This window comes from Setaria viridis, chromosome 4 (assembly GCF_005286985.2).
Source record: "Setaria viridis chromosome 4, Setaria_viridis_v4.0, whole genome shotgun sequence".
Classification (NCBI taxonomy): domain Eukaryota; kingdom Viridiplantae; phylum Streptophyta; class Magnoliopsida; order Poales; family Poaceae; genus Setaria; species Setaria viridis.
Window position 1 is genome coordinate 7,202,103 of NC_048266.2, and position 14,510 is coordinate 7,216,612.

A 14,510-nucleotide genomic window follows, 5' to 3' on the forward strand; every position below is an offset into this window, starting at 1 on the left:
CACCTTTAGCCTAGTTCAATACAAGCTTCGTTGCGCATCCATCGGGTTTCTGTTTGACTCCACATTGCTCGGGGGCTTCAGGGATAAGGGTATCCACGGGTCCCCACCAACCACGAAATTGGTCGGCCCTAGCAAGTGGGCCTGCCTGACCATGTCATGTGGGCCAAAGCATGAAAACACGTGGAGCACAAGCTAGGAGGCTGGGTGAACGGATTCTACCTGGATATCACGGGATACTTGTTGTAAACCAATTCAAATTGCATTCCATGTAACAACCGACTATGATTAGATCCTATCCGATTGTAACCCTAGGTCGTCACCCTATATAAGGCGGCCAGGGACGCCCCCCTAGGGTATATCAACTCTTCGCATCCTATACCAGCAATACAATCCACCAGAACACATGACGTAGGGTAGTACTCTCCGGAGGTCCAAACCTGTCTAAACCTTGCGCCCTTGCGTTACCATTCGAGCTCTTAGTCTTGCGATCTCCCCCGCATACAAATATACCACCTGGTGTAACATCCCGGGTGTTTAAATTATAATTAGACTTAATCATCTCCATAAACAGGAGCATCGTGGCATTGCAATCGCTTAAAACCGTTTTATTGTTGTTTATTGTTCAAAAGCAACAGTATGGAGTAACTTAAATTTTTGCAATATAACTGTGGTTCTTGTTATTTTAATACTTGATGCAAAATGATGACTTTACAGAATACTGCTTAAATGTTCTTAGGTGTTGTAAGCTTTAAAAGTAGCTTGTTTGGATGGTGATTAAAATTAATTTTACCTAAACACTCAACTTTTTACGAATACAAAAGATGTATTTGTCTCCATGTAGTTTGGTATGAATATGCTCTTGATGGGTGAAATTGGAGTTGAATTGCTCAAAATCCTGTCAATATTGCTAAAACCTCCAAAGCACCCGTAAAAGTTCTTAAGTATAGCAAAAAAACATGTTTTTATCAATTTTTGACTGCCCCGATCTACTTTTCCTTGCATCAAATCAGAAAGGTTTGAATACCAGAAGTGTATCTCCATAGTTCCTCTACAAGTTGTAGTTCAAAAGTTTTCGGAGTTCAAATTTGGAACTGTGAGAAAAAATCAATTCAAAGGCCTACGCATCGAGCTATTTTCGAACTGAATGAGATCGATCTCCTCGCTGGTTCGGAGACGTGCCGCGTGACCGCCGTCTGCCGTCAACCCACGGACGTCGAAGTTGGCCGGCCAGTCACGGGCCCCCTCCACGCACCATCTCCTCCACTTGGCCATGCTGTGCCAATCTCTCGTCGTACCGCGCCCACGCTCCGCCCATGCCGCTGACGCCAACGCCGCTAATGCCACGCCTCGCCTGCACTCACCCCTGTCGTGCCTGCCTCACCCTTCTTGCCAGAGCTAGGTACAGATGATGACCAACCGACGACCGCACCTCAACCTTATCTCCTCTCTAAGCCAACCGGCCTCCTCTTCCTTCTCTCATTCTTCTTCCTTCTTCTTGCTTCGACCAAGTCAAAGTGAAACAGAGCCGAGCAGGAGTAGGGCGCCTTCACTGGCCAAATCCACCGCCCCTGCCCTTCGCCAAAATCAAATCACCACCACCCAAGTTGGATAGCCTTCCCATCTACCTTCACCACCTCTTCTCGCCCGCTACCATGAACTCTAGCGCTGGGGATTGAAGTCCTCGTGCAAGCCATTGCCGCCAGCCATAAGACTCCACCCCCACCATCAAACTCCACCTTCCCGACCTCCTCCTGCCGAACCAACCCCACAAATGGACCCCTAGTGAGCTCCTAATCCTCAAGCTGTTGCCAGTTTGCCGCCACCATCGAGTTTCCACGCGCGTTCCTGAGGGCGCCACTATGTACACCGCCGGCCATCGCGGGTAGAGCTAGGGTTCGAGTTTTGAGGCAAAAACAAGGGAAGCGGGTGCGTGTCGATGTGGATAGGCTCTCAGGGTATTCACCGGGGTGGAGCACCGTCGACGACCGCCGCCCACCGTGGGCGCTCAGGCGCAAGCCCAAGGTTGAAGAAGGGCGGGGTGTCATGTGTGAATGGAATAGGCCAGGGGGTTTTCCGTTAAAGGGTTGGGTTTAAGTGTGGAGGTGGAAAACTTCAAGGGGCCTAAGTGCTAGATCTAGGGGCTTTAGTACAAAAGCAAGAGCAGATCCGCTAAGATAGTTTTGTTCCGAGGACTGATATGCGAAAGTAGCATTTTTTTTCTATTTTAGTTTTAGTTGTAATGGCTGAAACTTTGGAAATCCGTATAAAATCATAGGAAAAGGATAAAAATGCAAAATAAATTTTGTTGGCTTTCTGATGCTCATATCTACCTAGGAAAAATACTTGTTCATGTGAACTCTATCTTTCGGTTGCTGATTAAAATACATGTTATTTAATCTCCTTATTTTGGAATAAATAGCTATAGTACTCTTAAAATCCTGATAAATTTATAGTAATATTTTACTATGATGAAAAGTGTTTTGGGAAGTTTGTAGAACCAAATTCTTATATAACTTTAGATCTAAATTATTCTTCATATCTATAGTTTTGCAATGTTTGATTTTTAATAAACTTTGTGGAAGTCCAATAATGCTGAAACTTTTACAATAATGTGCTTGCATGATTAGTAACCTCTGTAAATGATTTATGTTCATATACCTTCAGATGCTACCTGAACATTTATTCATGTTGAAAGTTAGTTTAGTTATGAAAGATACTTGTTGCTAGGTTTTGTAGGCCCACAAATTGTTATTTATGCTCTTTATTAGTAGTATATTCATCTCTGAAAACTTCACTAGCAAAATCTTTATGGTTATGTGCATATGCCTTTTGTTAGCCTCTAGTGTGTATTGCTATGGTTTTAGCCATGAGCACGTTTCCTGTGTAGATAGCAACATGTTTTGATGCTCTCTTTTGAATTTTAATCCATGTATGATTGAGTTGCTGCACTCTCTAAACTTGACTTCATGCATGTGTCATCACCTTTCAATGAACTCATACATATGCATTTTCATGTAGATAACCCGCTAGTTGACGGTCCGTATGAATTGATCGCCGCGCCCGAGAGTGAGCAGCGTGAAGCCTCTCCAGTTGAAGCATCTCAAGGCATGAACCAAAATTTAGAAGAGCCCAAGGCTAGTTGGGAAGGCAAGCTCCGGAGCATAACCCCTAATTTCAAAACTATGCAATTATCTTAAATACGTGTTTACTTTTATGCATTATGTTCCTAGGAGTTGAATGAAACCTTAGTTGCACGATCCCTAGGACTCCCAGGTTCAAAATACTAGTATGTATAGGTCAATAGAAGTTCCATGCTTAATTAAGAATGGTAGAAGTCGAGTGATTGCCTGTCGCTCGCGAGACATAGGACATTTCAATATTTATGGCAAGTTACTTGAGAATGAATCACTAATGAAAGAAAAGGTTGAGACCGGGCAGAGATAAAAAAATAAAGTTGAAGTTAGCATTGTGGTTGCGCTCCACCTGTGTTGATGAAGGTCCGTTTGTTGTGGCCCTGCTGATCAAGTTTGAACTATACTATACACATGCTCGAAGTAAGAAGTAGTTGAAACTGGTAAAACCTAGTACCTTAGGGCGTGATTGCAGATTGAGTTGGTCCTGTTTCCTATTTATGTGCTAGTCAGTAACTCACAGCAGGCCCGGGGAGGTACCGGTGGGGATTAGCACTCGAGGGTTGCAAGAGTTCACAACTGCCATCGTTCTTTAAGGGGATCATTTGACATATGCGGCTCGACGGGGCATGCATATGTCGTGTGTACAGGTCTACCTTGCAAGGTTATAAATCGAATCGATTCGCCACCGCTCTCGGTTAAGAGAACCTTGATCACCGTGTCACATCGTAGTAAGAAGTGAAATGAAATGAAATGTGAAATGATGTTGATGTTGTTATCTAATCAATTATTTTTCCACACTGAAAAGTTTGAAAATGTTGCTCACTTAGAATGGTTACATCAACCTTAAATTGGATGCTAAAACTTGAAAGTAAGGATCCACTCTTAGTTATTTTTTGGCAAAACAAAACCCTCAGCCAAAAGCTTTTCATACTAGGAGTCGGCTAAGTATATATCATAGTCGGGTAAGTCTTGCTGAGTATTAGTATACTCAGCCTTACTTTGTTGTTACTTTCAGGTACTAGTGATGAAATGATAGAGTTGGTTGCCGGTCAACCTTGGGATGGTCGTCCTTTACCTGAACGGTGGTCGGTTGAGTGGTCTCCGGCCTTGCCTTGAGGTGGTCTTGTGTTGGATGACATGTGGCGGGCTACTCATGTCGTCATGTATCTTTATTCACACTTTATCGTTTAGACTTCCGCTGTATTTTATTTCAAGAACTCTGTCTTGTAATCTTTTATGAATTCGAACTCAGTTTGTAAATTACTTAAGAACTCTATGTTTGTAACCTGAAATACCATGTTGTATCATCTGCGCTCACCTTCGTGTGAGACTTGTTGCATGTTGTTTCGATTGATATATTCAGTGGTTGCATCGGGCTTGACCGACGAGCTATCGGATTACACCGTTTTCAATGTGTGACTGAATTAACCATTAAGATGATGGTTAGCACACTTAAGCTGGTTTAATTTGGGTGGTTCCGCCACACCTGGGTAACCCCCTGGTGGACTGCCAATCACTAAAACTGACAAGAAAGTTAGGGATGATGAGTATATGGTTTATGGGACAACAATGGCTTTTGAAATGCATCACAAACCAAACGGATTGGATGTTACCACTACTTAAAAAAAGATTCGTAGGAGCACCTCCAGATCAGACCAAAACTCACCCGCACGTACAAATAGAGTGGTGCTACTGTAGCAATTCGCCCGCTCCTAGAAATCCATTTCCAAGAACGGTCACGTCTGAAAATAGAGCCCATTTCTAGGGGTGGGCGATGGAGTGACCCATCCCTAAAAATGATCATTTTCAAACACAGGTCACACCATCGCCCGCTCCTGAAAATGACCTCTATACGCGGGTCACCCCGTGACCTGTCCCTGGAAATAGATTTCCAGCAGCGGGCAACGGGCTCACTCGCATCTGCAAGAACATGCATGCCAGTGAAAATGTGAAGGGAAATTTGTCTACAGCACACCACCAAAGTGCAGTTTTGTGCCGAACACATCCGCAAAATGGATTTTGTCTCCGGGACATCGCGAAAGTCTGGTTTGGTATGCAACACACCACACCGAATAAACTAATCATTCCCAGCTGAGAGGATGGGTAAAAGGACCATTTTGCCCTTCGTGGTGCCCATCTGTCATCTTCTCCCTCTCCCCTCTCTCTTCCTTCTCTCTTCACTCCGCGTGCAGTCGTGCTTGAGAAGGCCGCCTGTGAGCAATAGCAAGAGTGTGAATTGAATGGCAATGGTGGGGAGCTCACCCACGAGCAATGGCAAGAAGCTCGCATGGGGCATGCGCCAACAGGAAGCTCCAACGGTGCAGGCGCACATCACATGGCGGTCCATGGCGAGGAGCTTGAGCGGCGCGGCTGGTGGCGGCCGATGGGAGTGTAGAGCTCGGGTGGCGCTGTTGGTGGAGGCCGGTGGGGCTGCGGGACTGTGGAGCTCGAGCAACACGGCTCGCGGCAACCAACGATGGTTTGGAGCTCGAGCAGCACCGCCCGCAGCGGACGGCGGGGGTGGGGAGCTCGAGCGGCGTTGCTGGTGGCAGCCGGTGGGGCCGCAGGGCTGTGGAGATCGGGCATCACGGCTCGCATTAGGCGGCGGTCTGAAGCTCGAGCAGCGTTGCCCGCGGTGGTCAGTGGGGTGGGGAGCTTGGGCTGCGCCGCTCATGGCGGTCGGCGGCCATGTGGAGCTCGGGCGGCACGGCTCGTAGCAGCGTGTAATGCGAGCATCGAGAATGCGTGAAGGAGCTCCGGCAGGAGCGGAGCAGCAGATCAACGATAGGGAGCGGAGCAGTAGATCAACAACATGAGAAAAGGAGAGGGGCTGGCAAAACAAGAAGAAAGAAGAGAGGTAAGGAGAAGATGTTTAACCTCCAATGAAGGGTAAAATGGTCCTTTTCTCTATTAGTTCAGCTAAAAATGGTTAGGCCCTGTTTGGTTACCCTGGACTAAACTTTAGTCCATCTATTTTGCCATTTTAGTTCCTAAAGTGCCAAATATGTGGACTAAAATGTGGACTAAACCCTTTAATCCTCTGGTCCAAGGAGGTGGACTAAAGTGGACTAAAAGTCCTGGAAGACACCCCTACCTCTTATTTATTGCCTCCCTCCCGCCCAGCCCCCTCCGCTGACCTCCCTCCCGCTGCCCTCCCACCCGGCCCCCACCTCTGGCCTCCCTCCTACCGCCCCTTTTTGCCGCGCTACAATTGCCAACAGTGGAGCACTGCAGCGGCAGCCCCTGTACCCTTTAGGCCTTCACCTTCATGAATCTGAGTAGGGAGTTTCCATCTTCAAAACAGGTGTATATCATCTTTGTTCATCTTCATTAATGGACTTTTGTCCATGAATCCAAACAGGGCAGGAACTTCCATGAACAAATAGGGTAGGGACCAAACAGGGGCTTACTTTGGCCCCGTTTGGTTACATTTGCTTATTTTTAGCACCCGTCACATCGAATGTTTAGATACTAATTAGGAGTATTAAACGTAGACTATTTACAAAACCCATTACATAAGTGGAGGCTAAACGGCGAGACGAATCTATTAAGCCTAATTAGTCCATGATTTGATAATGTGTTGCTACAGTAAACATTTGCTAATGATGGTTTAATTAGTCTTAATAGATTCGTCTCGTCGTTTAGCCTTCACTTATGTAATGGGTTTTGTAAATAGTCTACGTTTAATACTCCTAATTAGTATCTAAATATTCGATGTGACGGGTGGCTAAAAATAAGCAAAGGTAACCAAACGCCCCCTGATGGAGTGTGTTGCAGACAATATGTGTTTTCACGGTGTGATACATACAAAAGGGGGCGTTTTCTTCCGGTGACTTATTTTTAGCACGTGTCACATCGAATGTTTAGATACTAATTAGGAGTATTAAACGTAGACTATTTACAAAACCCATTACATAAGACGAATCTAAACGGCGAGATGAATCTATTAAGCCTAATTAATCCATCATTAGCAAATGTTTACTGTAGCAACACATTGTCAAATCATGGACTAATTAGGCTTAATAGATTCGTCTCGCCGTTTAGATTCATCTTATGTAATGGGTTTTGTAAATAGTCTACATTTAATACTCCTAATTAGTATCTAAACATTCGATGTGACGGGTGCTAAAAATAAGTCAGTGTAAGAAAATGGGGCCAAAATCAACTTTGATAGTGTGCTCTGTGCAAAACCACACTTTGGTAGTGTGTCGTGGACAAATTTCCCAAAATTGAAACAGCAGGCGCGGGATCAAAAGCAACTGGAACAGCAGCCCGCGTGAGCCTCTCTCTCTCTCCTTTACCTTTCTATCTTCTCACTCTCTCTCTCTCTCCCTTATCTCTTCAGCTTCACTCATCCTTCTCATCCGTCTCTCCTTCTCCCTCAGTACAGGAGGCGCGGCAGGCGTCGAGCGGCCGCGGGCGCGGTGGCCGAGGCTAGCCGGACGCGAGTCTGGCCGAAGGCCGTGGGCGCGGCTAGCCGGGCGCCGAGGCAGCGGACGCAGAGGCTGTTGGCGCGGCGGGCCAGAGGGGCACGCGGCCGGCCGGCGTGGAGGTCGGACGCCGAGGCCGTAGGCGCGGTGGCCATGAGGCCGGCCGGGCGCGGCGGCGCCCCGGTGGCCGGCGCAGCCGAGCACCCCGCCACCTCCTCTTCCTCCCCATCCCGCGCGGCGGTCCCTGTGCGGCCCGGCGTCCGGGGTCCGCGCGCGGCTCCCCGTGGCGTGCAACCTGGCGGCGGCCGGCGGCCGGCGGGGGCGGCCAGTGCCTGCGGGCCCGGTGGTGCGGCGGCGCGGCGTGCAGGCGCGGCGCCCAGGGAGCCTGCAGCAGCGGCCCGCCAATGCGGGGAGGCCGAGCAGTCGCGGGGAGGCAGGGCCCGCGGTGGTGCCGTGCGTGGGGGTGCAGGCGGCTCCGACGGCGGCGCGTCTGGCCGGCATTCTTTTTTGTTTTGCTTTTTTTAAAATCGGTTTCCAGGGCGGGTGATGTTATCGCCCGCTATTTGCAGGGTCGGTCGACGCCCGCCCCGGCAACCAGCCATTTTTTTGCTGCGAAAAGAGACGTGAGGCGGCACCTGCAGATACCATTCCCGCCCCCTCAAACATTTTCTGTAGCAGTGACCGGCCGGGGAAATAATGGAATCGAACAACCAGTTGTTTCCGCAAACTGATGGCTAGGCGTGTCTGTTGTTTGATTCTTTGTATACCAATCGATGTCTTTAAAACGCTCTGATCAGTTGTGAGCTTGTGAACGCTAGTCCCACTGAAGTCTGAATTACACGGATTCTCTAGCCGAGTTGCGCTTCAATATGAACGCCTCTAACCATCAACAGCGATTGGTTGATTAAAGCCATTCATCGTATCTTTAAAAGACGAATCTTGGTCAGGCTCTAGGGTGTTTCTCGAGCACTCGTCCAGCCACGTCACCTAAATTTTCTCGGTGGTCCATTCCCATACCAACGATCAGATTCAAGCCCCCGGCTTACATTGACCATCGGCTGTGTCTTCTTCCTCCGGCCAAATTCCAGAACCATCAAGAGCTCCCTCGATGCATCCGGCCGGCAGCCACCCCCGTCGCGAGGAGGTTAAGGACGACGTGGGTCAGTGCGTGCCGCGTAGGGCGGGCGAGCGGAGCGGCGTCGCCGGCTGCAGATCCGGCAAGCAAGGGAACGGCCTCGGCGCCTGGCGCGCGGGACGGGCAGGCCGGGCCATCAGCCCGTCGCTGACGCGCCTTGCAAGGTCTCAGGCGCAAATGACCACGCACACGGAGATCCGACGCGTCGTTGCCCACCCGAGGAGGGCTTCCTCGTGACTGGAGACGAGATACGGCGGCCAGACCGCGACGAGCTGCGCTACGCCGCCGCGACCGCCCACTGCCGGGTAGCAGTGTAGCACGACCCTGTGCCGTCCATAGCTGGGTCCTCCTCCGCGGTGGCGGCTTCCGAGGGCCGTACGGCAAACATACGGGTCTCAGGCCTGCGTGCCCACGAGATAGACAAGTACTGTTCTGTCAACTTGATCCGTAATTGAGCTCTGAGTTCAATTCCGCTGTGGCGCTGTCAATCTTTGAGTTACGAACCTGATTCTTATTAGGTCGCTCAATAGACAAATGGGAGCAATGATTGGTTAAATTATTCAGATTCTTGGAAATATTAATTTGCCTGTTTTTGTTTGAAATATAAAATTAGCAGTAGCTTACAATAGTGTCTACTTAGAACTTATCAGAGGTCAATTCCTTTTCCATTAAACAAATTTGTATCGAAATGCAATCTTCACATTTCAAAAAAAAAAGGCAATTTTGAATTGCATTTCCGTAGTGACCGGCTCAAGGTAGCTAACCTACTTGCAAGCCCTCTTGAGTCTTGACTGAAGAAGCAGGAAGCCAACAAAATACCTTTCTCATTTAAAATTTATGTTGGCTTCTTATTTAGGTATTAGCTTCCTATTAAGGTACCTGATAATAATAATCCTGCCCCTAACAAAGAGAAATTTGACACAGTATACGAAGCAATGAAAAAACATGTCGTTTTAGAAGTGTAGAAACACTGAACGACCATTTTTCTTCTTACCTCGGCTAAAAAATTCAAGATGGATATAACAAAGACCATAACTGTTGGTATAATCAGCAAAAACTCGGCATAGGCGCGGCAATGCCGCGCCATGGTTTTCTAGGGCGCATTTGGTTGGTCGCACGAGGCTCGTCCAGGCTCCAGCAATTCATGTTGTTGTTGATTGGTTGCCTGCATGTTGGCCAGAGCCGGGCTCGGCGCATGCAAAAGGCACTGGTGAGTCTGACTCCCGGGAAACGAAAATGAAATCCGTTTCTCGCCGGCCAGGCTCGCTGGATGCAGGCAGCTGCTAGCTAATCATGATATTTAATAGGTGATTAGCATATATTAAGTGAGATTAGTGTTTTTTAAGAGTGATTAAGATTTAATGAGTTAAAGTAAGAACTATTAAAATATTTTACACAATATAAATAGCATAATGATACTTGGTTGTAGTATTTTATCTCATGCAATATATTCTCGTGCGAGCAACCAAACAACTTCTATTCACGACCTGACCAGATTAATGCGTGCAACCAAATAAACTCATGTTGCATTCGTTGAGCCTGGCTAGCGGGAGCCTGGCTCCAGGTACGAGCCAGGCTAGCCTCAGCAACGAACCACACGCGCCCCTAGTGTGTCACTCAACTGGGCTGGCAGTGGTCCTACCCAAACGTGCCCTCTTGATAACTCCTACACCCATTCAATTTGCACAATACGTTGATATGGGGCAACAAGTGCGCATAAAAAAACGTGTCGCGAATGTACAATCAATGGCCCACTGTGTCTTTACTACCCGCAGTCGGTCAGAAAGCAAGCACAACAGCTCGGCTGCTCCTCTTCTTCTTTGCCACGTTGTTATAAAAGATCATACTCTCTTCATTTCAAAATATAAGATGTTTCAAAATATGAGACGTATTAGGAGTAAAAGAAGAATTTCATTGACTTTAACGAATAATTGGTCCAATTATATGCATGCTTAGTCTATAAAGCTGTATCAATAATAATTCACATTTCAAATATCTTTTAATATAAATTAATTATGTAGCAAGTGATGACATATTATAAAAACTAGTTTCTAAATCTCACCTTACCAGCTTTCGGAATGTTTCCGAACCACAATAGCTTTGAAATGCAGCAGGAATGAAAGGGATTGAATGTGTAATGGGAAAACGGTGAAAAGTTGGCCAAGCAATTCTTTGCTCTCTGTCTGGCTAGGCTTCTTAGCGCCAGGAAAGAGACATTTTTTCTAAAAAAAAAAAAGTTAGTTCTTTACTCATTAGACCTATCATTAGCATCTTTAGGCCCCAGCTTCATGCCATTTGTGAAGGTCAAGCCACTATATCCTGTATACTAAGCACACTTGCACTTTGATATGCACACTTGCTCTTCATCCTGTCCCTACACTAACTGGCCCCCCAAATGTAGTAGCCGAGGGACCTCTCAGCGAACGAGCGCAACCATTCACCCTGCACGGCATGTTGACCGCGCAACAAACCACAAGCGTATACTAGTATAAACATCAGCAAGTAGCTAGTGAGCATAAAAAACGTGCCGCAAATGCACAGTCAACGCCCCGCTAGTCTTTGTGCCCGTCTTCTTACCACCCGGACCACCAGACCGATGGGCAGCTGGAACGGCTAGTCGGTCAGAAGACCCAACAGGACAGGCACACCTGCTCCCCACAGCACAAGCCGATCCCGAATTCCCGATGACGCAGCTCAGGAGTCAGGAGGCGCCCCTTGACCCGGAATCCCGGATCCCGCGAGCGCCTCGTTTGACTCCAGAGAAGAATCGATCGATCGCGTTCGAGTGCGTGGCGCCGCGAGCCGGACCGGGATGGGAAACCGCCAGATCTCGCGAGCCCGTCAGGGCAGCTCCATCGTACGTTTTCGGGAGGGTGCGGAATCTTTTGGACTCGCACCCTTGCTAAACAGTGGAGCGCAGGGGTGCTAGCGCTATCCGCAAATTTTCATTTGCGGATATAGGTACTGTGCCTTAAAGTGGCAACTGACATTGCATGTCCCAATTTTTAACTTGCAGATGCATGTACTCTGGCTCAAAATGGCAACCTAGATTGCTCTAGACCGAGTTGTCGACTCGGACGACTAGCCCAAAACTAACCGCGATTAATCAGTGTCTAGCCACGATTAATCATCTAATCGCTGCCCTAGCGACGAGGCTCGATTTAACTATTTGAAAACATTGGCTGTCACAGTAACCGCACGCGATCCAGTGCGATCAACGGCGAGGACCACAGAAGCGACTCAAAGAGCACATGCGGACGCGCGCGCGCAGCAGCAGCAGCAGCGACCCAGACCCACACGAGACACGCGACCCGGACCGGACCCCCAGCACGCGCTCGTGACGTAACAGCGCTCAGGTGCCGCGCCCCGCCGCTCCGTGCCGCGCCTGCGCACGCGGCGGACGCGAGGAGCCAGCGCGCGGGCTGGATCGATCGATCCGGCTCCGGCCGGCCTCCCGTGCCACCGAAGCTTCGGAACGGGGGGGCCTGGCCCTCCCGTCACCCCGTGGATAAACTGGAAATTTTCCCTCTCCCACTCGTGCTGAGCGAATGGTGGTATATGCAAATCGGGGCAAATCGGGCTAGGTAAAGACTGATTAAATTTGAGCTTACCAGCTAGGCTTACTACTTAGCTGAATCCCAAATTATACACTCAAGGGCTAGTCGTTTGACTAAACTCGCTTGATCGATCGACTAGGTAATATAATCAAATCGAATCCCCTTGTGTCTAGGGACCGATTTCTTGATTAATCATTGATAAATTGGGGTGATTAATCGAGTGATTTGAAAACACTGGTGACAGCACGTGCGAGTGCGAGTCCTTTTTTCTTATCGAAACGCTAACGTCCATCGGACGATCAGTGTGTGCTCGATCGGGAGTCAGGTGCTTTTCTTCTGCACGAAATGTGGATGCAAACACACACACACACAAAAGAAAAAGGGTTTCCACTCAACCAGGTGAGTGCCGATGGCGTCGTTGTTGTTGTGCACAGACAGTGGTCATGTCATGATATTCTATGTCTCCTGGTGGACCCTGAAGCTTTGATATGTGGGGGCTTTGCTGTGAATTAAAAGCATCTTAAAGATCGAGTAGCCCCAGGAGAGAGACATTTCGGCAGAGAGGTTACTTCATTAGATTTGTGGTAAATAGCAACATATATATATGAATATATGATATAGTATGTGTGAAGGAATGTCACAAGCCATGTGTGGGGGTCCATTAACCCTGCTGCGTGGCTCCACTTTATTCGTTCCCCGCTCATTGGTAAGCATTCCACTATTAAAAATGAAAAGTTTTGATCTTCGCAAAAGTTGTCGTAATAAGATCATGTTAACTTATAAGCCATGGCACACCCATAGTGGTGGGAGATTTTGCGTCGCGCTTTCTACAACGGGATACGATTCACAAAGCACCATGCTGAAATGGAACCGTTGTTTTTAAACTGGACGATTTGCAACACGAAAATCTCGTCTCTTTTCTTGTTTGGAAGGTGAAATAAACGACCTTTCTTTACCACTTTGTTGCTGGCGTGGATATCGACCTTGTTTGGGAGAAAGGGGCTAAAGTTTAGCCCTAGGCTAAAGTTTAGCTCACTCAAATGGAGTGCTAAACTTTAGTCCTTTGGGGTGTTTGGGTGGAGGACTAAACTTTAGCACCTGTGTTGACAAAAGACTTATTTACCCCTACTTTCTCTCCTATCCTTTACCCCTTCTCCCCTCTTTCCTTTGACTCAGTGCAAACTCTCCATCCGCAAGGGCCCCTTATCATCTTCGATCGAGTCCAATACGTGCATGCGTCGTCGCCGTCGTGCTCCTCCGCTTCATCCTCCCGCTCCTTGGGCGACGGCGCACTTAGGGCGGCTCCGATGCGCAGGACGGCACAGTCGGTGCCTCATCCGTGGGGGCCGGATCTAGCTCTAGAGGCTTCGTGGTGGCGGTGGCGACAGCTGTGGGCGCCAGAGCCCCGCAGCCGCGGCAGCAGCGAGGACCGCAGTGAGGCAGATCCACGCGGCGGCGGCGGTGGCAGCGAAGTGCCGAGTGGAGGTGGCGGGGCTCGGCGGAGGCCGTAGGGTCGGGCAGATGCGGCAGTGCCGGTAGAGGCCGCGGTGGCGGCATGGGCGGCGGGGTCGGGCTGATGCGGCGGTGCTGCCGGAGGCCGCAGGACTAGCCGGAGGCGGCAGTGCCGGGCGGATGCGGTGGGGTCGGGCGAAGGCCGCGGAGCCGGCTGGAGGCGGTGGGGCCGGGCAGAGGGTCGCGGGGGTGTCACGAGGGAGGAAAGAGAGGAGTGCGGGGAGGGGGGCAAGGGGGAAATAATGGTATCTGGGACCACTTTTAGCTCTTTTAGTCCATTTTAGCACCCCTTAGAGGGGCTAAAAGATTTGGGAGGGCTAAAGTTTAGCACCCCTCTTTTAGCCCTCCTGGGAGCAAGAGGTTAAAATTTGGTTAAAACGGGACCCCCTCCAAACACCCCATATAGTACTAATGAATGAAAGTTCTGGGTACCAAGTTCCTTTTCCAATTAATCTCCAACAGCTAGGGCTTCTCCTATCCCTCTCTTTTTTCCCCTTATTAAGAGAGAGAGGTTACCAACTGCAACCACTAGCTACTTTGCTGTACCCATCCACAGGATTATGAAGTAGCTAGTCACGACCAACTTTATTTTCTAACCTTTGGGAAAGCTCTTGCCGGCCGCCACTTGCTAATTAAACAAAAACAGTGGGAAAGAGAAACCTATTCTAAAAAAGACATGCAAAAACAACTCGTGTTTTGGTCAGACGGCGTGTATACGTAGTAGTAGGCCCAGACGGCGCAT